Raw genomic sequence first — 22729 nt, 5'->3', positions numbered from 1 at the left:
GCAGTTGAAATCCCAGTTTGGACAGGTGTGAGGGAAAACAGTGTTTACCCAGCCAATAGGATCAGCAACAGTGTCTGGAATTCTAGCCTTAGCCTTTCTCCCTCAAGTTATGGGCACACTCTTCAGTGCTGAAAGGATTGGGAGTATTTGCCAGCAATTCCCCGTGGAGCTGAAATGACCAAAAGATCCAATTCAGATTGATCAAGGCTTGGAGCTTTTCCAAGTAGGAAGGAGTGTGATGCTTCCAGCAAGGTCAGTGGAGCTGAAAGGCTGGCATTACAGGGCAGGCTGTTGACTTGGTCCCCCTGACCACCAGGATATCCTCAGAGAGGAACTTGGAATGATCTGAGTGAAGGTGGTGGCTGACAGAGATCTCTTTAGGAGGCTCTTGGGCACTCGGAAGCACTGGGGGTGGTATGGTTGGTGGAGATGGTGCAATAGAATCTAAGAGGCTCGCCGATGGCTGACTGGGAGCTGCCTTTGGAGGTGGCAGTGGTGGCAGGTCTGGCAGGCTTTGCTGGTCACTCACATGTGGGGCAGGAGAGTCCTTATGGCCATCAAGCAGGATGGGATACATTGTTTCTGTCTTTGGAGTCATCTCTATAGGCAATGTGTGACCTGGTTGATTGGCTTTGACCACCAGAAATTTCTTTTTTTTTTAATTTTAAAGTTTTTGGTACCAGGAATCAAACTCAGGACTTTGTTTTTGCAAGGTAGGTGCTGAACCACTGAGCTACATGCCAAGCACTGTGTACCTTTCTCTTGACAGGCACAGGTATGAAGCCAGCGTGAAAGGCTGTGACACAGTCCAAGCCAGGCATGGATATAAATGCATTGATGGGGGAACATTTGGTTCAGTCTATTATTTTGTCCCATATTTGGTGAACACTTCCTTCTGGCGGCCAATGAGGGCATAGATATGGCCACTCAACCTTACAGAAAGTCTTGAATTGAGGTGTCACTTTCATCCTGTAGTCATCTGAAAATCCTTTCTTGAAATTCTTCAGCATACATTCAAGGAGGCAATTCTAAGCTAGCTTTGAACCATAGTGCCCCCCTCTTGTGTGTGTTGTAAGCCCTAAAATGGGGTCACAACAAACAAAGGATGCCCGCCCCTCCCAAATGTGAGCCCACTGGGCACCCGACTGGCTGTTTGGCTCTCGCCGACAGCAGGACTGTTTGGACTAAGACGAAGTGTTCGTGGGTTCTCTGCTTTGTGCTTGCTGAGACTCCACAGATATCTCAGCTTCAGATGCATTCACAGGACCACAAGTTGGGGTGCAATCAAGCTTCTTAGCTGTGACCCCCTGGGGGAAGAGGGGCCTTTTCCACAGAGCACAAAGAGAGGGACCTATTTCTTACGTCATCTGTTCACAGTCAGTCTACACATTCACGCACAGGTACGCAGGGGTTAATCCATTCCAGCCCCCAATCCCACAGGCAAACTGTAGCTGAAACTGAAACTGTTCTGACCAACACAGCTGAGAAGTGACCAGTTCTTCTTCATTCCCAGAGGGCGGAACCTGACAGACTGAGTGCTGTCCCAAGAGAGTCCTACCTGGTCCAGGGGCCTGACCTGACCACATTCTCTCTCCTTCTATTGCTCTCTGCTGGTGTCCAGAGGCTTCCACTCCAGGACTTCCAAAGACACTCTGAGAAGGAACAGCAGGTGGGCCTTCTCACCTGCAAGATAGAGGGCGAGTCCCTACAGTGGCCAGCAGGCCTCCATCCGTGACCCAAGTGGTCAGCATGATGTTTCCCAGCTGACACACCGAGAACATTGCAGAATCTGTATTAAACCTGACAGAAAACTCTCTTCACCAAGGAGTTGGAAGGCAACTTTTATTGATGCCAGTGGCTGGCAAGAACCAGGACCAAATCACCAGCACTGGGGTAGAGTAAAATAGCAACTTATATCCATTTTGTAAGCAGCAAGTACAAAGTCGACAGCAAGTTATTCTCTAATTGGTTACATACATTTTATCACACATTATCAGGCAGTTGTGTAGGGGCAGATTTAGTTAGAGGACACCTTTCTCAATGAGGCAGGAAGGACCAGGGGAAGTCAGCGTCCAGGCAAGTGGGTAAGATTTCATGTGCTCCAGGCAAATAATCCTTGAGACAGGCTAGCAAAATAGGGTGAGTCTGTATGTGATTGTGCGGCTGGTCAGGTAGAGCACAGCAAATCATCTCTGAGTTGCATCTGTGTGGTTACTCAAGTTCAGTCCGATGGCTCAATTGGGAAGCTATAGTTTTAAATTTTTTCTATTAGAGTCCAAGGGCAATTTACTGCCCACGAGATGATTGTTTCTACATGGGGAAGTCTCAAGTGCTGCCTTCATTAACTGGAGAAATCTCAGTTTCCTGAAATACAAGGGACTGTATTGGACACTTGCCTGTCAGGGACACAATGCCTGACAGTCCAGTGTGAAGGGAGAGTTTTAATTGATTCATGGTGGAGTCAACATTGATCAGCTGGAGTCAATGTTGGAACACGAAGGTAGAAGGGCCTGAAGGAATAAAGCTGCTGAGTTCACGCTGACCACAATGTAGATCAAGGAAACAGACAACCAGCAGAGGGCAAGGAACTGGACTCCAAGGTCATGCCTCCTGGATGCACAAAGACACACCCAGAAGTGTGCTTTGTGTTTTACTAATATCTTAGGCTGCTTCCCATCCAGCCAGGTTGACAATTAAGCTTAATTGTCACAATGACCCTAGGCTCAGGGCAGTGGCGAGTTCTGAGAATAGCTCAATCACCCTGCAAGATTTGGTTTTCTTTTTTGTGGGGGCATTTATGGGAAATCAAACTCAGGACATCATGCTTGCTAGGGTGGTGCTGTGCCACGGAGCAATAGCCCTAGCTCCCCTTCTGGATGGTTTTTCTATCTTGGTGTCCCCAGTCTTGAAGGGATGAGATAGCTAGTTAAATCTAAGGCTAATTGACCTTGCTTTGGTAACTTTAAAAAAAAAAATTATGCATTTAGTACAGGGTCTACAGGGCCTCACTACACAGATAGCACTTGTAGGGATCCTCCTGGTTTTCAGCACTGGATTTACAGGTGCATACCACAACACCCAGTCTTGGTTGGCATCTCAGTGTGCCCTGGGGGCAGGGCCAGCACGGCAGGCTGGGGATCAAACCCTGGTCCCTGCGCCTGCCTAAGCAGGCACTTTAGTCTGCTGAGCTACCTGGCCATCCCTGCTTTGATCCCTTCTGGACAGATACTCCCTCTGCAAAACTCTATGCAGAGCTTATGATTTGATTTTATCCAGAGTTAAGAAAATGAAGCTCAGAATTTGTTCTACTTTTAGTCACCCATTGCACAAGTATAGGTCCAAGTGAATGAAGAGCAAGGTATTTTGGGGGAAAAAGCAACACTTTGAACTCCCTAACTCCCTCAGATGAAAACAAAATCTTTTGACGTGTAGCACGTCAGGGGCCCGTGAGTTTGCTCATCTTCCACCCCATGGTTGTCTCTAACTATGTCAGAGAAACGCGACAGGATCGTCATTATTTCTACGTGCTTTGATACGTAGAAAATCAAGTGGAAAATGTCAACAATTAATGAGTGAGAATGTGAGACAAGTAGTTCAATGACAGTGAATTCGGTTGATTCTAATATCCTGTAGATTGTCTATTTAATAGCCTACTAGCCAAACTTTGTAGCCTCCAAGTCAATGATTGGTAAGCTTTTCTGATCCCTTCCAGAAATGCAAGTGAGGAACCATGGGACATGTGGGAGTTGGTTGCAGTGAGCATGCTGGTGTCCTGGTGGCTTGTGTCTTCTCTCATACTTTATTTTTTAATTTTTTAAAAAGAGAATAAAAATAGTAAAAAAAAAATAGAAACAATACAGCATTTCACTAAACAAGATAATAGGAATCCAACAATGATCCTTATATGTATGGATGTATACCCATGTTTACAGCAGCACAAATTACCATAGCTAGATTTAGAAGCAACCCAAATGCCCATCAGCTGACGAATGGATAAAAAGGAGGCGACGTTTTCATACAATGGAGTATTAGTCAGCTATAAAGAAATACAAACTGTCTCATATTTTAAACATGTATCTTTTGTGGTCTATTTAATGCTAGGCTTTAAAAATTCATTATTATTTTTTTTTATTTCACCACTTAAAGGAAGCCTAGAGTGTAGTATTGAAATATTACACACTATTGTTTCTGGTTACACAGATTTGTGACATTAGAGGAGGTTTGTTCAATGTGTCACCCATGTTCACCATGAATTAAATGTTACAGAATCAATAATATATATTAAAATATCTTTGAACAGAAAATCACATTAAGCAAAGTTATTCATTGACTGGTCGATAAAAATGCTTTGACCAGGTACTTTTTTTTTGTTTGTTTTGTTTTTGTTTTTTTTTCAGAACCAGGGATTGAACTCAGGCCCTTGCACTTGCCAGGCAAACATTTATTCTACTGAGCTATCTCCCCAGCCTCTTGACTAGGTACTTTCAGAAACCTTATGTTGTATTCCAAGATGTGCTAATTCTTTGTTCATACTGGTTTTTTAGGATAGAGAAAGATGCCATTAATAATGAGGATTGTGAATACATCCTGCCCCTCTGAGAGCTTCCTGGTGATAAATTCCATGAGGTTTTCTGTTTCAAAAAACCTTTGGTAAATATTTGCCGCACATAATGGCTCCGTTCATTGTGTGGGCTTGGCATGCATACACAACACATCTTAAGACTTTTACACTCCCTGGTCCCCTCCCATTCACCTCATTCCATTGCTTAACCCCTTCTCCTTTGCAAAAGATCCATTTCCCTGTTTCCTACTCTCTGTCTTTTAGTTTTCTCTTTCATTTATTAATAATTTTGGTTTCTCATGTAGGAGAAATCAAGCCACATTTAAGTTTGCTTGCTTGGTTCATTTCATTTAACATTATGGTCTCAAAGTGCACCTATTGTCCTATAAATGACTCAAGTTTGTCCTTGTCTATAGCATGGTAGTGTTTCAGAATATTCTTTGTGCATTTGTTTGTTCATCGACATTTGGTCATTCTGAAATATGGCACTATGAATTTGGCTATGCATTTATCACTATAATATGGTATCTTTAACTCTTTTGGCAAGATTCATATTAGAGAATAGATGGGTTGAATGGAATTTTCACTTCTAAATTTTGAGGAAACTGTATAATCTGGATTATACAAGTTTATGTACTGGCCAAAACTGTGGAAAGTTCTGTTTTTCCTGAAGCCTCACTAACATTTGTTTCATGACGAACCACTAGTTCTGGAGCAAGATGGAATTTTAATATTTTGATTTGCATGTCTTTAATGGACAGTAATGTTGAACTTTTTTTTGTGGTATCAGGGATCGAACTTAGGACCTTGAGCTTGCCAGGCAAGGACTTATTCCGCTGAGCTATCTCTCTGGCCCCCAATGCTGAAGTTTTTTTCACATTTTTTTTAACCAACTTTACTTTTTCTGCAGAGTGTTTATTGATTTCAGTTGCCCATTTTTAGAATATGACTTTTATTTTGAGGGCTTTGGGGGATCTTTATATATTTTAGGTTTTTTTCCTCTGTTTGAGGAAAAGCCGGCAAAACTTTCCCTCCTGTTCTGTAGCTTACCTCTTCACGCTGTTGATGGATTCTTTGGCTGTACAGAAGGTCTTAATTTAATATGATCCTATTTGTAAATTCTTGATGTTTTTTTCTTGTGCATTTTGGATTCTGGCTAGAAAGTTCTTACCTATGCATATGACGCGAAGAGTTTTATAGTATATTGTTAGTCTTCTTTGCCTAGTTTGCTAATGTGGCTACCTTTCCTCCAGTATGTGTTTTTGTCATGTTGTAACTTATAACAGAGAAAATTGAACTAACAATAGCAACAAAAATATATGAAATTTACTAGTAAACTAAAATCCATTCTGATAGTATCAAACTCGAATTGAACTCGGGTCCTTGTGCTTGCCAGGCAGGCCCCTAGACAGGTTAATTGTCTCCCCAAGTCTGTTCTTTTTCTTTACTTCATATTTAAAGTTGGCTGGGGACATTCATTTACAATCAATTCTACAACCTCAGTTCCAAAATAATGTTTGGCACATATAAATAACCCTGCAAGTTGTTAGCATTATTTGTTTTTGTTAGCATTTTTTTGCTTTTATTTTATTTCTCTTGTATACCCTTTTCAGAATTACTGACTAAAAATAATATTTAAAATTCACACTTGTAAGGGAAATAATGATGATGCAGTCAATTTGATATGAACAATGGGAAGACATAATTAGAAATGCAAAACAGTTTCATACATACATATTTCATGAATTAAAAGCCATAGTAGAAAATTAATAGAGAATAATACACAAGGCTGAAAAGAGCTGAATATCTAAACATAAAAAGCTCATAAAGATCAATGAAATTACTGCAGCTCAATAATTAAATGGAAGCCAGACGTGGTGGTGCAAGCCTCTAATCTCAGCGTTCTTGGAAGCTGAGGCAGGGACTTCAGAACTGAAGGTCTACTTGAGTGTCTTAGCAACTTACTGAGAACTTGTTGCAAGAAAAGAAAAAATAGTCTTTTGAAAACAGCTAGAGACATGGCTTGGGGAGAAGACCCCAGGTTATACCCCAGAACAATTAATCCATCCATCAATCATACAAAAGGTAAGGTTAACAGAAAAAATTAAAAATTTCTAAATATATCTACTACCAAAAAGATGAAATTAAAAATTGTGCATGCATATTTTTGCGGAACATTAAATGAGAAAAATTGTGTTCTTGCTCTTTTATTTTTATTTGATTATTATTTTTATTGAAAGTTGTTTGCAATACATAACAATTACATTGTTCTGATGGAATTGGTACTTGTGCATAACACATCTAAGGTTTTTTTTTTTTTTCAGAACCAGGGATTGAACTCAAGCCCTTGCACTTGCCAGGGAAGTGCTTATTCCACTGAGCCATCTGCCCTGCCCCGACATCTAAGTTTTTATTTGTCCCCATTCCTTATCCCTCTCTGCTCCTCCCAACTCTTAATGTCATTCCCACTTGAAAAAAAGTCTACTTCCATTTTTATTTTCAATTTTTCTATCAATTTTTCTCTCATCAGCCTCCTCCTACCATCTGTCTCTAACTCCCTTCCTATTTGAAAGATCTGCCTACTCCCTGTTATCTGTCCTTGATATGCTCTTTATTTATAGTTCGCGTCTGTCCTATAAGAGAAGCTATACATTATTTAAGCAAGCATGTATGACTAATTCATTGGGCATTTTGGTCTCAAGAGAATCAATTCACCCATAAACACCCAAAGCCAGTCTTTCTCTATGGCCTTTATGGTGAAGTCGTAATTCACTGTGGATAGATACTACATTTTTAATCCAATTGTCTGTTGATGGGGATATAGGTCATTCCAAAAAATTAACTACTATAAATTATGTTGCTAAATATAAGGGTTGCATGATTCCTCAGAATATGTTGATTTTAAGCCTTTCAGGAAGACAAGTAGAAGTGGCTGGATAAGATGAAATTTCTAGTGCTAGCACTTGAGGCATCTCCATAGTGATTCGTGCACTGATTGCTCACATTCCTGCAAACGATGTGGATGAAATTCTTTTCCTTCGCAGCCTCCCTAGCGTTTCTTATTAGTTGATTTCATGCTATTATTTCTGTAATAAGATAGATTCTCAGTGTTGTTTTCTTTTGAGTTGCTGTGGTGGTCAATGGTGTGAAACATTTCTTCCCGTATTTATTGACTATATATAATTCTTCTTTTGGAGCTTATTTATTTTGCTTGCCAATTTTTTTTTACTACATTTCTTTTGGGGATGTCTAGTTACTGAGTTTTTGATATATATTCTGGATCTCAGCCCTCTGTCCAGGAAGTAGTTGGTAAAATATTTTTTTCCATCTTGTAAGTGGTCTCCACTGTCTTTAGTTGGTTACTTTGCTCTGAAGAATCTTTTTAATTTAATATGCCTGTATCTTTCTTCCTTAATTTTTTCTGTGACTCATTGATTACTCAAGAGTGTGTTGCGGGCTGGTGAGTTAGCTCAGATGCCTAAAGCACCTGCTTGGGCAAAACCAGTCACGGGCAAGGGACTGCAGCTCGATCCCAGCACCACATGCCACCAGACCTGCCCTTAAAGCAGCTTGAGCCATCCAAAATGCAAAAGAAAAGAATCCTTCCCAAGTTTCATGGCTGGCCTGATAGCACAGCAGACTAACACACTTCCTTGGGCAGAGCGCAGTGCCTGGGGTTCGATCCCAGGCCAGCCCTGCCCACGGGACCTGTGGAGACAGGGATTGAGTCTGGGCTTGAGGGTGTGTACCTGTAATCCCAGCAATTGGGAGGCTGAAAATAGGAGAATCACTACAAGTCCAATCTATGTAGTAAGACCCTGTAAACTCTATAGACCCTTTAGTTTCTGTCCTAAATACAGAAAAAAAAGGGTGTTATTTTATTTCTACCTGCTTGCATGATTTCTTTGGTTCCCTTTGCCATTTAATTTTAGTTTCATTGCACTTTGGTCTGGTATTATGCATTGCAAAATTTAAGCATGCTTCACTGGCTGTGTGCCACCAAATAAAGTCTGCATTTTGTTGTGAGATGGGATACTCTGTATCTATTTATTAAGTGTGTGTTTGGAGGTTTCATTAAACTCTGGTATTAGTTTGTTGATTTTGATTTTTTTAACTTAGTCGTTCTATTTTTGATAATGCGGAATTGAGTCTCTGCACTGTCATTGTACTGAGGTGTTTTTGACCTTTTATGGCTAGTCTGGTTTGTTTTGTGAAGTTGGGTGCACCATTGTTTGGTGCACATAATTTTATTACTGTTTTCTCTTCCTGTTGAATAGCTCCCTTAAGCAATATGTAGTGTTTTGTTTTTTTTTTCCTCTTCTGAACAGTTTTGGATTAAAGTCCACTTTGTATCAAAATAAGAAAGCTGACCCTGCATGTTTTCATATTCCAATTGCGCTCAGCATTGGCTTTTTTCACTGACGCTTAATCTTGGTATTTATTTTTCTGTTAGGTACATTTCTTGTGTACGTCACATGGTTCGCTTCCTAAATTGGACCTGACTGATCTGTCTGGGGAGGCAGGACATGCTGCACTGGGCTTCTCAAACTCTGCTCCAGCAGGAAGAAGTCGCCCTCCGGGGGTAAGCCCTTAACGTTTCCCCAGCCGTAGGCTTTTCTGCGACTGGCTCAGCTGCTTTCCCCCTGAAGCAGCCATCTCTTCCAGTCTTAACTCTTCTCTGGAGCATCACCCTACCCCTCTTCATGGCAGACGTTTGGCCGTCACTTCTGTGGCCCTCGGATGAGGGAAACCAAGGTGCAGAGCCAGCCACATTGGTGGCTGATGCCCACGGCAGGCAGCTGTGCATGTTTTAGGTGAGGCTGAAGATAAGTGCAGTGAACACTCATCCACTGCTGCAAGTCAGTTTGACATTGAGCTAAAAATTTATAAGAATTTGTGGCCCACATAGAGAAAAAACACTCAAAGTTATTTACATAGGCATTGTCACAGAAGTTGAAATGTAGGAATGATTTATTCCAGCAAAAGCAACTAACCATAAGAGCTGTGGTATATACAATTAATATATAGGTAGGCACACATTAAATACTGTCACAAAATAATTTTGAAAAACTTATTAATTGTATTTACAGACACACTTGCACAAGTATGTGAGTGTGTGTGCACACACACACACGCACAGGCAGTTTCTCTTCTGGAAGCCATTTCAAAAATCCCTTACATTCTGTGCATAATTTCAGTGATTCAAAAATCACTGAAAATATCAGTTAACATACTGGGAAAGTCAGCTTAAGAAAGAAGCAAGATTCTTAAACTCATAATAAACATCACTGAAGCATCTTTTTACAATTTGAAACGTATTTTCTCCCATTTTGTTTGCTGTGTATGCTGGTCTGCTTACAAGTAGGATTCTTGGTACAGAGTCTCACTATACAGGATAGGCTCATAATGATCTTTTTATTTTCAGTCTCCTCAGCACTGGGATTACAGGCACGCAGCACCACACTTGGACTCTGTGGCCGGCTCAGTGTGCCTGGGATGGGGCGGCACGGCATGTGGTGCCAGGGAGCCAACCCTGGTCACTGCACTTGCCTAAGCAGGCTGTTAGTCTGCTTAGCTATGTTACCAGCCCTACAAGTAGGACTGTTAAACATGGTGCATTTTAGTCTCCACAGATGCTGATCTTCTATGTATTTTCAATAATTTTCCTTCTATAAGTAAATTTCTATATCTATAAATGGGGTCAATAATTGTGTGTAGGATTAAGTAATGGTCAGCTCAGAACGCCGAGCTGAACCGAATCGCATGGTGCTGCATGTGGACGGCGCTCCTGGGCATTGTCAACAGCATGAAAAGGAGACCTGGAGGCAAGGGAAGGACGGCTTGCTGTTGAGTCTCCTGGAGGAGCCTGTCATAATGGCTCCTGATGTGGCCTCAGCTGATCCATTGTCAGAGGAGCTCGGGTCATTGCCTTTCCCGGGATGGCCATGGTCCTTTCTGGGGGGCGCTGGTTCTCGCCTGGAGCATGGATTCCCGGCTCCAGGGTAGACCTCTCAGCCTGTCAGCACAGACCCTTCATCCCCTGGCACACTTTCTGACTCCCACCACTGGCCCTGGGACCTTCCCGGTGCAGATTCGTGACACAGACTTGCGTGAGACGTTGTCCTGGGCTCTAGGCCTCCAGCTGGCCTCCTGGAGGACGCTGCCGCGCTCCCCGGGCCTCCAGCTGGACTCACGCAGGGCACTGCTGTGCGACGGAGATCGCCAGCTGGATTCTTCGAGTCTCTATTGTGTGAACAGATGTCCAGCACTCTTTTGCATTTGACTTTTTGAGTGACTATTACAAAATAATAATCTTATAAATTTTGCGTCCTATATTAAATCTTTCCCCTATGAACACTGACTACCACAAACTATAATGCACATTTTGTTGTTTTAAGAAATGAAGATTAAAACTTTTATCAGAGAGTAAATAATCTACATATGTTAGCGATAATTATTACTATCCCCAGTCACCAACAACATAGAGAACTGCAGTTCTAGGGGACCTGGACAATGCATAGAGGCAAAATGCAAACTTAGATTTTGGGGCTCACTGCTACGCCTGAAGTGCGTAAGGCCTTAGTAGAATTTTAGAGCTGACGGTCCTGAGAGGTGAAGGTGCCAGCTGCGCTGCTGAGCGGCCGGCTGGGAGCAGCTTCCAGACGGACGGTCCGGCCAGCGCCGCCGAGCGCCCCGAAACTGTGAGCCAAACTAAGCAGCTCCTCGAATTTTTTTTTTTTAAGGAGTCCGCGAATGTGTCACTGTGAGAGCGCACTGGAGCCCCCAGTGTGTCTGCACGCGGCTCCCACGAGGCCGCCCTGCAGCGGGGGACCGCAGGACGGGGAGGCGCAGCGTGCGGCCTGGAGGTGCAGGTGGTCTGCGTCCTGGCGGCCCGTGTGCACACTGCACGCAGGCAGTAGCCTTACGCTGTGCGCGTGATGCGGGTAGCGTGGAATTTATAGCGAAATAATTTAGTTTATTCAGTTTCAGTGATGTCATTTTGATTAAGAAGTATGTAGCAGCTATTGCTTTAGAAATCATTAGAAACGCTGTGGGGGCAAGGGCCTGAGTTCAATCCCTGGTTCTGCGGAGAAAGAGAGAAAGAGAGAAAGAGGGAGGGAGGGAGGAAGGAAGGAAAGAAAGTAAAGAAAAAAAGGCTGTGTGGGGAGGCGCCCTGTTCAGTCTGGAGTCCATGCAGCCAGCCGGGTGGGCCTGCAGGGGCATGCGGTCAGATAAATAAGAAAATACGTTGAATGAGACTTTAAAGAAGAAATTAGAAAGGTAAGTGTACAGATTATCTATTTTAAGACGCTTACTATTTTAATAGAGAACCAGGCGTGCTGGCATGTGCCTATAATTCCAGCGCTCGGGAGGTTGACACAGGAGGATCGCTGTGAGTTCGAGACCAGCCTGAGGGTTACAAAAAGTAAGCACAAGCCCAGCCTGAACAGCGTAGCAAGACCCTGTCTCAAAAAATACATATTTTGATAGAAGTCATTCATATTTATGAAGTTCTCCAAAGCATGAGCAAACATATTAAATGGCAAATGATGGCCAAAAAATTCACTGTAGAGGTAAAAATGTAAGATATGTCACATAAATTTGGTGAGTTTCAAGGAAATTTTTATTCATAAGAAAGTAGTAGAATGTTGATCCTACCTAATGCTTCTTGAGGGTGTATGTTATTTCAGGAGCTGTCCTAAGACTTTTGACCATATTGACACTGACTCCTAAGAACAACTCTTTTTGGCAAGCAATGTGCTGTGTGTTAATTTAATTAACAAATGGAGTAAAATGAAAAACTTAGGTGAATTTATAAATTAAAAAATATTACGGCGAAAGGCATACTTTCCCTAATCCCTCTCAAAATACTCTCCCTCCGCCTTCACCTTAGCAAACTTATCCCATCATTAGGCCACTTTTGAAGCAGCTGTGGGGGCCGTTTCTCCTGCTGCTGTGGCTCTCCTGTTGTCCCAAGCTGACTCCAGTACTTACCTGTCCTGCCGTTCCGACAGTGGCCAAGCCAGAGGTCTGACGAGACAGTGGGGGAAGAAGAGCTGCAAGGAGCTTTACACACAGCAGGATTCAGTGTGCTTTCTTGTTTTCACACCTCCTAAACACAGGAAAGAGGACTTGCAGAACTTCAGCGAGTGGCGAGAATGACGGAATAACTCTTTTCTGAAGTGACGAGGAGTAATTTGGTGGAGATTAATATCAATGTCTTTTAATTTTTCATTTAAAATACTACTAGTAGATATTAATAAAGAAAATATGGAACACTTTTTACATATATAAAAACATCATAACAAAGTAGTTAGAGACTAGCAATGCTTGGGGCCAGCGAGATAGCTCAGCGGTCTAAAGCGCCTGAATAGGCAAGTTTAGGGAAGCCTACAGGGACATTGGTTCAATCGCTGGCACCACATCCCACACCAGCCCTGCCCCCAGGGTGGGCTGAGCTGGCCACGAAAAAGAAAAGTAAAAGGTTAATATACTCTGCATCATGATCTTAAAAGAATGACCACCACATCATTTTTACCGTGGGGTCTGCTTTTTGACACAAGTGTCAAAAATGGACGGCTGAAGCTGCCTAGCACCCGTCTTCCACCCTAACAAAAGAGCTCTCAAAGGGCAAATGATCCTGAGCAGGGTCACCTTGGCTTATATCAGCTTTGAGCAGTTAGAGATTCATTGAGATTCAGGTTTCTGCCGCTAACATTGCCCACACTTTTGCTCCATAGGCTTAATTTAGAGGTAGAGTAAACATTTTACTATAGTTGTGCAAACAAATATTTCATCAACCAGAAAAAGTGGTCGAAATGTTACTCAGTGTAGGAGTCGTAGACAGAAAGTAATATTCTCTCGTGCAAGAGACAAACAAGTAAGAGGACAAAACTTTCTCTTCAATAAAATTTAAACATTCACTGCATGTGTTGGTCACTTCTTGTAGTTACCATTGCTCCAAAAAGAACTTTTCTACCAAAAGTGATTTTTAAATTGTATGCATCTATAAAATTGTGAGTAATGGGAATCAGCTAGGAGGGATTTTAGTGCTGAATTTCTAGTTAACAGTATTATAAAAAATTCGAAATAAAAATAAAACTTAAAAAGACTGAATAACTTCATGTAATGTCAGGTGCAATCAGGTCTCAGGCAAGAACTTTGCAAGGTGAGAGGAGAGAAGAGCTACCTGCATAGTCGATTATACATTCCTCATATTTGTATACTATCTCAATATAGTATAAATGATATATAATAGCTATAAAATATGTGTCTACTCAGTAAATAGGACATGGTATTATTTTTTGCCTTCCCTATCTGTATCTATTGCATTCCCCTCCACTGAAAAAGAAAAAAACTTATTTTGATCAATTCAGTTGATTGCCTATTCCAACCAATAACTTACAAACCCAAAACTTGACTATATCACACTATCCCAGGAATATGGAAGATTGAACAGAGGGATGGAGAAGCCAAGATGGCCAAAGGTAATAACGGAGATGCTGTGTATTTCCCCAAAGGACTGCATGGTGAATCATAGGCTCTGCCTTGTCCTGAGACTAAAAACTCACAAGTACAGAGAGTTATTGTTCGAAGTGTAGAGAAGCAATGAATACTTGTTCAAGGAGGAACTGAAATAATTCTTGGCATCTTCTACAAATCTTATCTCAAAGATGGAGTCCTGGGCAGCAACATGCTTAACCAACAGGAAGCAAACCCACTGTAGGCAAAGACAGAGGTATCAGCCAATAACTGCGATGATATATATAGGCCTTTTAACTGTGGTTCCCTAGGAAATCTTAATGTCTAAATTTAGCCTACCTACTTAGGGTTTAATAAATTATTATAGAGTAATTTCTGCTAATTAAGCCACTTTATATAATTTTGTCACAAGGTTGCTTGTTGAATGAAGCCCAGGAAAAGTAGATATCTTTCCACCTGACAATTTTCTACTGAACTCATTAATATGAGTTACATTTGAGACAGACATAAAATTTTTGAGATACTTTACATTTGTGCCCTCATGGCCTGCTGCTACAGCTGCTTGCTTGGCTGTCACCTGTGTCTCTGTCCCCTTGCCAGTCCTAAGGTAACTCTGGCAATGCCAGGCCTTCGTAGCCACCTGCAGGGACAGGGACAATCAGGTGACACAGCAGTTAGAGGCCTGATGTAGTGGAAAGAATGTGAATTCCCTTGAGGTACATTTGATCTTGAGGATACTTGGAATATGAATAAATAAATATTGAAAGAATGTCTGTGACCACACTGGCACTTCTGTAATCCAGAAATCCTCCAAGAGAGTTACGTGTAAGAGCCATAAAACAGTAGGCAGTGACAGCTCTGCTTATAGCCCACCACTATTATGGACTACTGGACTGTATTGGGTTGTTTTGCTAAACTCAAGTACCTACAATCTTTGGACTGGTTTCATGTATGTAAAGGTCCTTTGAAGACTTCTCTGACGGGGCCTGTTGTGCTCTTGTGGCCTGCTGCTACAGCTGCTTGCTTGGCTGTCACCTCTGTCTCTGTCCCCTTGCCAGTCCTAAGGTAACTCTGGCAATGCCAGGCCTTAGCTCAGTTATTTAAGTGGCTGCTTCAGCAAAGCAGTCAGGCTCAGGTTGCTGTGATTCGATCCCCACACCTCAAGCCAGCCAACCCTGCCCTGAAGGCATTGGGAGAAAAAAAATTTCTTCTGAAGACTTCTCTGAGTACAGCTTCTTTAGCAGCAATGGAGCACCCATCTCTGACAAAGCAAAACAAAAAAGAGGAATAGAAATAAAGGACCATTTTGTAGTGAAACATATATGGGTATATATACAAGATAGTTAGGATAGATATACAGCTACTTTCTCTAGGTTCAATGAGAAGAAAGGTTTGTACCACTATTATTTAGACAAGATATCACGTCTACATTTTGTCCTCTGAATAACTACTATGAAGATAACAATATGCAATGTACTAATTATTGTAACTGTCATACTAATTTGTTTTGAAACTGTTTCATTGCTATTCTTTTTTTCTCATTAAAATGAATAGAAGATAAAAAACAGGAGGCAGTGAGCTGATTCTAAAAGGGGTCCTACAGTGAAAGGTTGTTCTGTGACCCCGCAGCTTTGTTAGCTTCCGTTTCAACTTCTCGACTCTGCTGCTAGGGAAGGAACCTCCGGTGAGCAAGGAGGCATCACTGTGCCCAAACCAAACTTTATTCACCCAAATGGGTAGCGCATTGGGGTGGTCTAAGTCTGTCATGTGGTGCCTTCCCATCTCAGTCATTCATGCCCTAGAGAAACATTGGGATAAAACACTTTTGCAGAAAATAATTTCATTTTATTGGTGAGAAGGACTCGTTCGGTGTTAAAAGATGCTAACTAGTTTCAAGTCTTTCAAAAATGGTTGAGGAGCAAAACAAGGAGAATTTGAGGAGTGCTGGCCTCATCCACTCTATTCTTAACTCCTTAGACAGTGTAAGTGGTTGGGTCACAGCAGTAGAGTGCAGCCTAAGAGAACACTTTGTTGCTGCCTAAGAGAACACTCCTCCTCTTCTCGGTACTCACAACGTGTTTCTCACTCTGGCATGATTCCATTTCTCCTTTTAAGGACATGAGCTTCCCAGAGCCATTGTGTACTCTAGTGGATTCCCTAACTTTTAGTCTTCCAGGACTTTCTGTAACTGATTGTTTCTTAATGATTTAAAAACTCATGACAGAACCTTGCAGCCCACAATAGGTGAAGCTGAGAAGAGAAAGGTAAGTGGACACAACTGAACCCAGTAACTGACTCCACACCTTCCCACGATCCTGCATTCTTCTCCCTAAAGTTTTATTGCTTCTCAAGAAAAATCAATATTCACAAACCTATTACAATCCAATCTGAAAATTATGGTTCATGATTGTATTTTCTGATTTGGAATTTACAGTGTAGTATGTCTAGCACCATAGCAGAGAAAGCGCTTTCATCCAAAGCCAAACTTCCCCTTCCACAAATATTTAGGGAACTTGGCTGTTCAGAAAATCCTTTGACACCCCAGTCATCTGTAGTTCATAGTTTAATGTTGGCTTGATAATTGTCTTTTCTCTATCCTGACTTTCAGAAGCTGAAATATTTTGGAGGAAGATTATGAAGATCCCATGAATTTTAAGGTTTTTTAAATATTTGCTGGATCTTGTCAGTGGAAAAAAAATGCCAGGTCTATCAGATTTATGATAGTACCTCATATAGAAAGGGAGTTTAAGATAGTGGCTAATGGGGAAACTCTGGATCATTTTGTTTGAATTAGCTGCCTAGTGCCTCTGTTTCTCAAAGTGAGGATAATTATACTTCACTGGGCTGTAATGCGCATTACAGGTGAAGGTCTTAGGAGAGTATTGGGTATGTTACTCGCATCCAATAAGAACACTAAACCCTGACACTAGGACATATGTAAATGTCTCCATAAGAGGGGAGAAGAGATAGTACACATTTTCCTTATGTAAGATTATGCTAATTTTATTCTGTGAATTTATTAAAATTAAATAGTTCACAACTGTCACTTATCTCCTCCTTGCCTTGGTTTTTCCTTTTTCTCCAATGTCTGAAGAAGAATCTCTGATATTTATGATTTCAAAACTAAAATGAGAACAAAGTTTTAAAAAATCTTAAAGGTTTCTTGTGCTTACGAAGAACAATTCATGAGCCAGGAGCTGTGAGATCTGCCATGGCAGAAATCCCTGCTCCCAATAGTCTCAGTAGCGTTTATAAAGCACAAAGGAGGAAGACCTTTGGCCTTTTTTGTGATTGGTGGCTGTCCGTCCATGTTCTTGGTAGGGTACGTATTGCTGCTCAGGCTGATTGGGCTGATTGCACTGAATCGCACCTACGGTGAAGTCAAGCTTGCATTTTGTTTTGATTTTCGATTAGAGCTAGCACTTCAGGGCAATCTGAACGCCTTAAGCTTTGATCATGTGGTTATGTGGTGAGTCATCGGGCATACTTGAGCCGCAGCTTCCATTTTATCTTATTGCTTTTAACAATGAGCTTCATGTTATTTGAGGAAGACAGTGGCTGCTTTTCTATCAATTTGATGGCTTCAGTATTTGAATTTTGACTCTGTGAATTCTTTCCCCCATGATGAAGCAGAAAGGGCCTTCCTGTAAAAGCCAGTTCCCTCCTCTGAATATCAGATCTCCAAAATGCAGCAGTGGCTTATAATACACACCTTGAAGAATTATGTACATACAGTGCCAAACAAAGCCAAAAGACCCAGTCGTTGCTGGACAAATTAGAGCTATTATTACTCTTTCATCGTGTTTTGTGCTCTGGTTTCTACATTTCATGTGAAATCTAAAGAAAGGAACAATGAATTAGGAATGATGATTACAGCTTGAATTTTGGACCCACCTCTGCCAAGAACTACCTGTGATGCTAGGCAATGTGTTTCTCTTTTCTGCACATTTCTGTTTGAGAAGACAGAGACAGAATGGCAAGGCCAGACCTAAACCAGGAGAGAGAGATCAGTAGGGGTTGTAAAGTTTTACTGTTCTCAGGACTCTGGGCAGCGCACAGCCCTGTCATGCTGGAATTGGAAGAAAGGCTGTGGCTTCCCACAAGAACACTGATGTAGGTGGCTGCGAGCACGTATCTTTACTGTGATCACTGCAGGAAGGAAACGTGAGATGGGGAAATCACGGCCAGGCCTGGCCAGCTCGCATACCTTCTGGCTCTGGACATTTGTTTTGAGTCTAAGGCTGGGGGAACACAGCAGGCAGAGTGTGTGCTCAGCATGTGAGAATCCTGACACAGGAAGCGGTGGAGTTGTGCACTTAACCAGCTGCCTGCTCAGAAAGGGAACTGATGTCTCTAACCCGAACTTGAAAATGGCAAAGACAGCACAAAACTGGCTACTTTATGAAGATTGATTAGATAAACCGGTATTTCATTCTGGGTTGATTTGAGGACCCATGAGCACCCTGCTTGGCAACTGCTAGGTCGAGGGAGCCACGGGGGTCAGCAGGGCGCCATGGGGTGTTTCTTGCGGGTGGATCAACCTGTCAGATGAACAGGACTTACACTTCTGGACTGGTGCCAGGCGACACTGAGGATTCTTTCCTCCAGGCTAGCCTCTGGTCAGGAAGGCCTGGCCTGGAGAAGATAGTCATTTCCCAGTGTAGAGTAAGGTCAAGTTTCTCATCGGATTCAGGAACAGGTGGGGCTATTTCCTAGGTAGGCTGGTTATTGATTTTCTAAGCAAGAACAGAATCTGGCCTGAAAGCCTCACAGGGCTTCACACATTCATTACAAACTAATTGATATGTCGCCCTTTGCTGATGCTGCAGGTGCCTTCAGGTTGGAGGTTGCTAGCAGGAAACAGTGTACAGCAACACAAAACAGCATCCTGGCTCACCAAGTGAAGACCGCTTGATCCAATTCAGAGATCAACAGAATGCAATTAAAGGCAAATTGAATCCAGCCTGCTGTGAAGATTCAGGGCAGCAAAAGCAAAGGTGTCTGTCCATTGTATGTGGAGGCTGAGTGTTTTGTAGCATAATTCCTGTAATTTCTCCAACTAAAGAAATTTATTTATTTATTTGTTTATTTATTTTATTTTATTTTATTTTTTTGGTGGAACCAGGGATTGAACTCAGGCCCTTGTACTTGCCAGGGAAGCACTTATTCTACTGAGCCATCTCCCCAGCCCCTAACTAAAGAAATTTAAATTTATAACCTTGACATTTTAGCTTTTGAAGTTGATGAAGTAGGTTTATTAGGAAGAAAGAAAATGAAGCAGAATAAAGGCAGATTGTTTTTTCTGCAGGTTTCTAATTGCAATAAATATAGACCATAAACAACAAATTAAAACTACAAAATATGCTATAACACAGTGTTACCTCTTTGGTTCATCTTTATCATAGTACCATTTCTTACCTGATTAATGCACAATGTTGTCTCTTTGTGACAGCAGAGACAGCAGAAAGTTATTCAGCTCCCTGAGCTGCAACAGTGCCAGGATTTTATCAGTTCTCTTCATTCTGCCATCTTTGCTGAACAGACATTTCAAAATATTTGGTTAATCTTACACGTACGACAAACATTTCAATATTCATACAAATCTTATTTTCAACAATGTGTCACTATTGCACCTTGATTGACATGTGATTTTAAAATGAAAGCGGTCATGTAATTGTAGAGTCAAACATCGAATCAGGAGCCTGGGGCACTTTTCTTAGAAATCCACCCGAGGAGATTGTAACTTTCAAGCCAGAGCTACCCAAATTGCCGTCCATAGGCATTGCCAGCTCTTTTATTTGCTAGTCTGTTTGCTTTATTTTTAGAGAAATAGAGACAACTACTACATTTTCAACTTTTCAGTTTAGTTCAGAGAAGCAGGTTTTAGGATCAATGAGGACAAATTTCTGAACTAATCTGAGGTAAAGAATGTGTAATTGGAGGAGATCTATCCTAGTAGATCCTGTGGCAAGCACACGATGTCAACACAATGGTAAATGTAATATTCTTCATGAGTCACAAACATAATTAGAGAACACAGATATAAGCATGTATCTCAGCATAGGTGAAGTCAGGGTATTTGTATGTATGACTATTTTTCCTATGGAAACATGAAACTCAAAGTCTTCTGGGGCCTCCATAAAATCTTTGGTTATTTCCTTTTTGTCTCCAGGTGCTATAATGTTCCTTACTACCTGGGATCTCTACAGTTGAAAATCTTTCTGAAAATGAATTAGAAAATGAAGTAGTTGGTTGCTTCTTGGTTTTCATATTTTCTTGGAAATGATCTTATTTCCTGTAGTTATCAGCACTTTGTGACCTCACTAATTCCTTTGTCTATCACTCTGCACATGGGATGTTCTCCAAAATTGGCCACATGCTGCTACACAGAGCATGCAAAGGAATCAAAGTTATCCCATGGATATTATCTGACCATAGTGCAATGAGACTGGAAATTATTGACAAAAGAAACAGCAAAACCTATGTAAATGCATGGAAATTAAATAAAACTCTCCTGAACAATCAATGGGTAAGAGACGAAATTAAAGAAGAAATTAAACAATATTTACAGTTGAATGAAAATGCAGGTACAACTGACTAAAACCTGTGGGTCTCAATGAGAGCTGGGCTAAAAGGAAATTTATAGTGGTAAATTCTCACATTAGGAAAACACAACAAGCCCAGATAAATAATCTGAGGCTGCCCATCAATTTCCTAGAAAAAGAAGGACTAGTTAAGCCCAACGCCCAAAGCAGATCAGAAAATAAATAGAATGGAGATGAAGAAGACAATACAAAGAGTTAATGAATTGAAGAGTTGGTTCTTTGAAAGAATAAATAAAATTTATAAGCCTCTAGCCAACTGTATCAAAAAAGGAAAGAAAAAATTTAAATTCATGCAATAAGAAATGAAAAGGGTGAAATCACTACAAACTTTATAGAAATTCAGAATATAATCAATACCTACTTCCAAATCTTTACTCTCACAGGGTGGAAAACATAGAAGAAAGGGTAAGATTGCTAGATACATGTGAACTACAAAGCTGAATCAAGAAGATATAAAAACAGTCAATCGTTAGAAGAAAAATGCTGTTAATCTATTCTGTCCTGGGTGGGAACTGAGGTACATGCCTGGCAGAAGGAGTTTGACCTGGTGGGTGGAGTTTGGCAGCTCAAAGGAACTCAGGTGCATGGCATGGTGGGCAGAGTTCAGCGGCATGGTTCTTGGAGGAGGGGCTGAGGCATACTGTTAGGCCTAGTGGGGCACAGACTGAGGTGCAGACATACAGGAATATCTTTGCAGCACAAAGGTTGTAGGCAGTAATTATCTTAAAGACTACAGATACATGAAGGGGAGGTGTCAAGATAGAACTAATGGGGACTAGTTTACATACAAATTCCAATTTATAATCTGCTTTGTTATATAACTATAGTGTTTGCTCCTATGGTCTAAAATATAAAACTATTGGTTACCAAAGACTGACAATTTCTAAATTTCACTTGATACTAATACTACTGATAATTGTTCTTCTGTAACTAGAATACCATATCTGCTTTAAACACATGTCACTTAGGAAATAATATTGGGAGGGAGCTGGGTAACAAACACACTAAAGTCCTATACACAAGGTCAGAGGACAGTGCCAAATGGAACCCAATATCCACCTCTCAATAGAGAAGGCTCAGTCTCTGACACAGAAGAGATACCTGGAGAACAGACTTGTTACAGGGAGGTTCTGATTGCAGTGATACAGTGTGCTACAATCAAACTTTCAAAAAAAAGTATCACCAAAATCAAAATAAAGAGTTCTGTCTGAAATAAAAAATGACAAAATGAAGGAGCAAAATGCACTCTCAGGCCCCAAGCCCGCAGCAACCCAAACAAATCTACACCGACATATAATATTCAAGATCCCAGAAATTCATCATAGGAACAACACACTAAACACTAATAGAGAGAAGAAACAGAGCACACTTAAAGAAAGACACATCACAATAACAGCAGATTTCTCAACATAAACCATCAAGTTAAGAAGAACATAGAGCAAAGTATTTCAGGTCCTACAAGAAAAAAAAAAATTCTAACCCAGACTGATATAAGCAGAAAAATTTTCCTTCAAATTTAATGAAGTAAAATACTTCCATGACTAAGAATAACTAAAGAAATTCATGATGATCAAAACAACCCTACACAGAGTATTGAAAGACATTCTATAAAGGGATCAAATGTCCTCATCTCCAAAAACAATAGAAAGAACACACCAAATAGGACAAATAAACACAGAAAAAGTAGGGGACCAAAAGTAGGAAAACGACACAATAAATACAAGCAAAAAATACCAATTAAAACCACCAATGTAAATGGACTCAATTTGCCAATTAAAAAATAGATCGGCAAAGTGGATCAAGAAACAAAATCCAACAATATGCTGTATGCAAGAAACACATTTAACCCAAAAGAAAGTCATAGGCTGAAAGTGAAAAGATATACAACAATACTACCTGCACCAGGAACTCAGAAAAAATCAGGGGTAGCTATCCTGTGCATAGATAAGTTAAACTTCACACCAATAAAGACCAAATGAGATAAAGAAGATCACTATATACCGGTTAGGGTAAAACTCCAAGAGGAAGAGATAATAGTCATAAATATGCATGCACCAAATATGGCAGCACTCACCTATAA

Source organism: Octodon degus, unplaced genomic scaffold, assembly GCF_000260255.1.
Source record: "Octodon degus isolate 3935 unplaced genomic scaffold, OctDeg1.0 scaffold00061, whole genome shotgun sequence".
Taxonomy (NCBI): Eukaryota; Metazoa; Chordata; class Mammalia; order Rodentia; family Octodontidae; genus Octodon; species Octodon degus.
Note: the sequence above shows the minus strand (reverse complement) of the source record.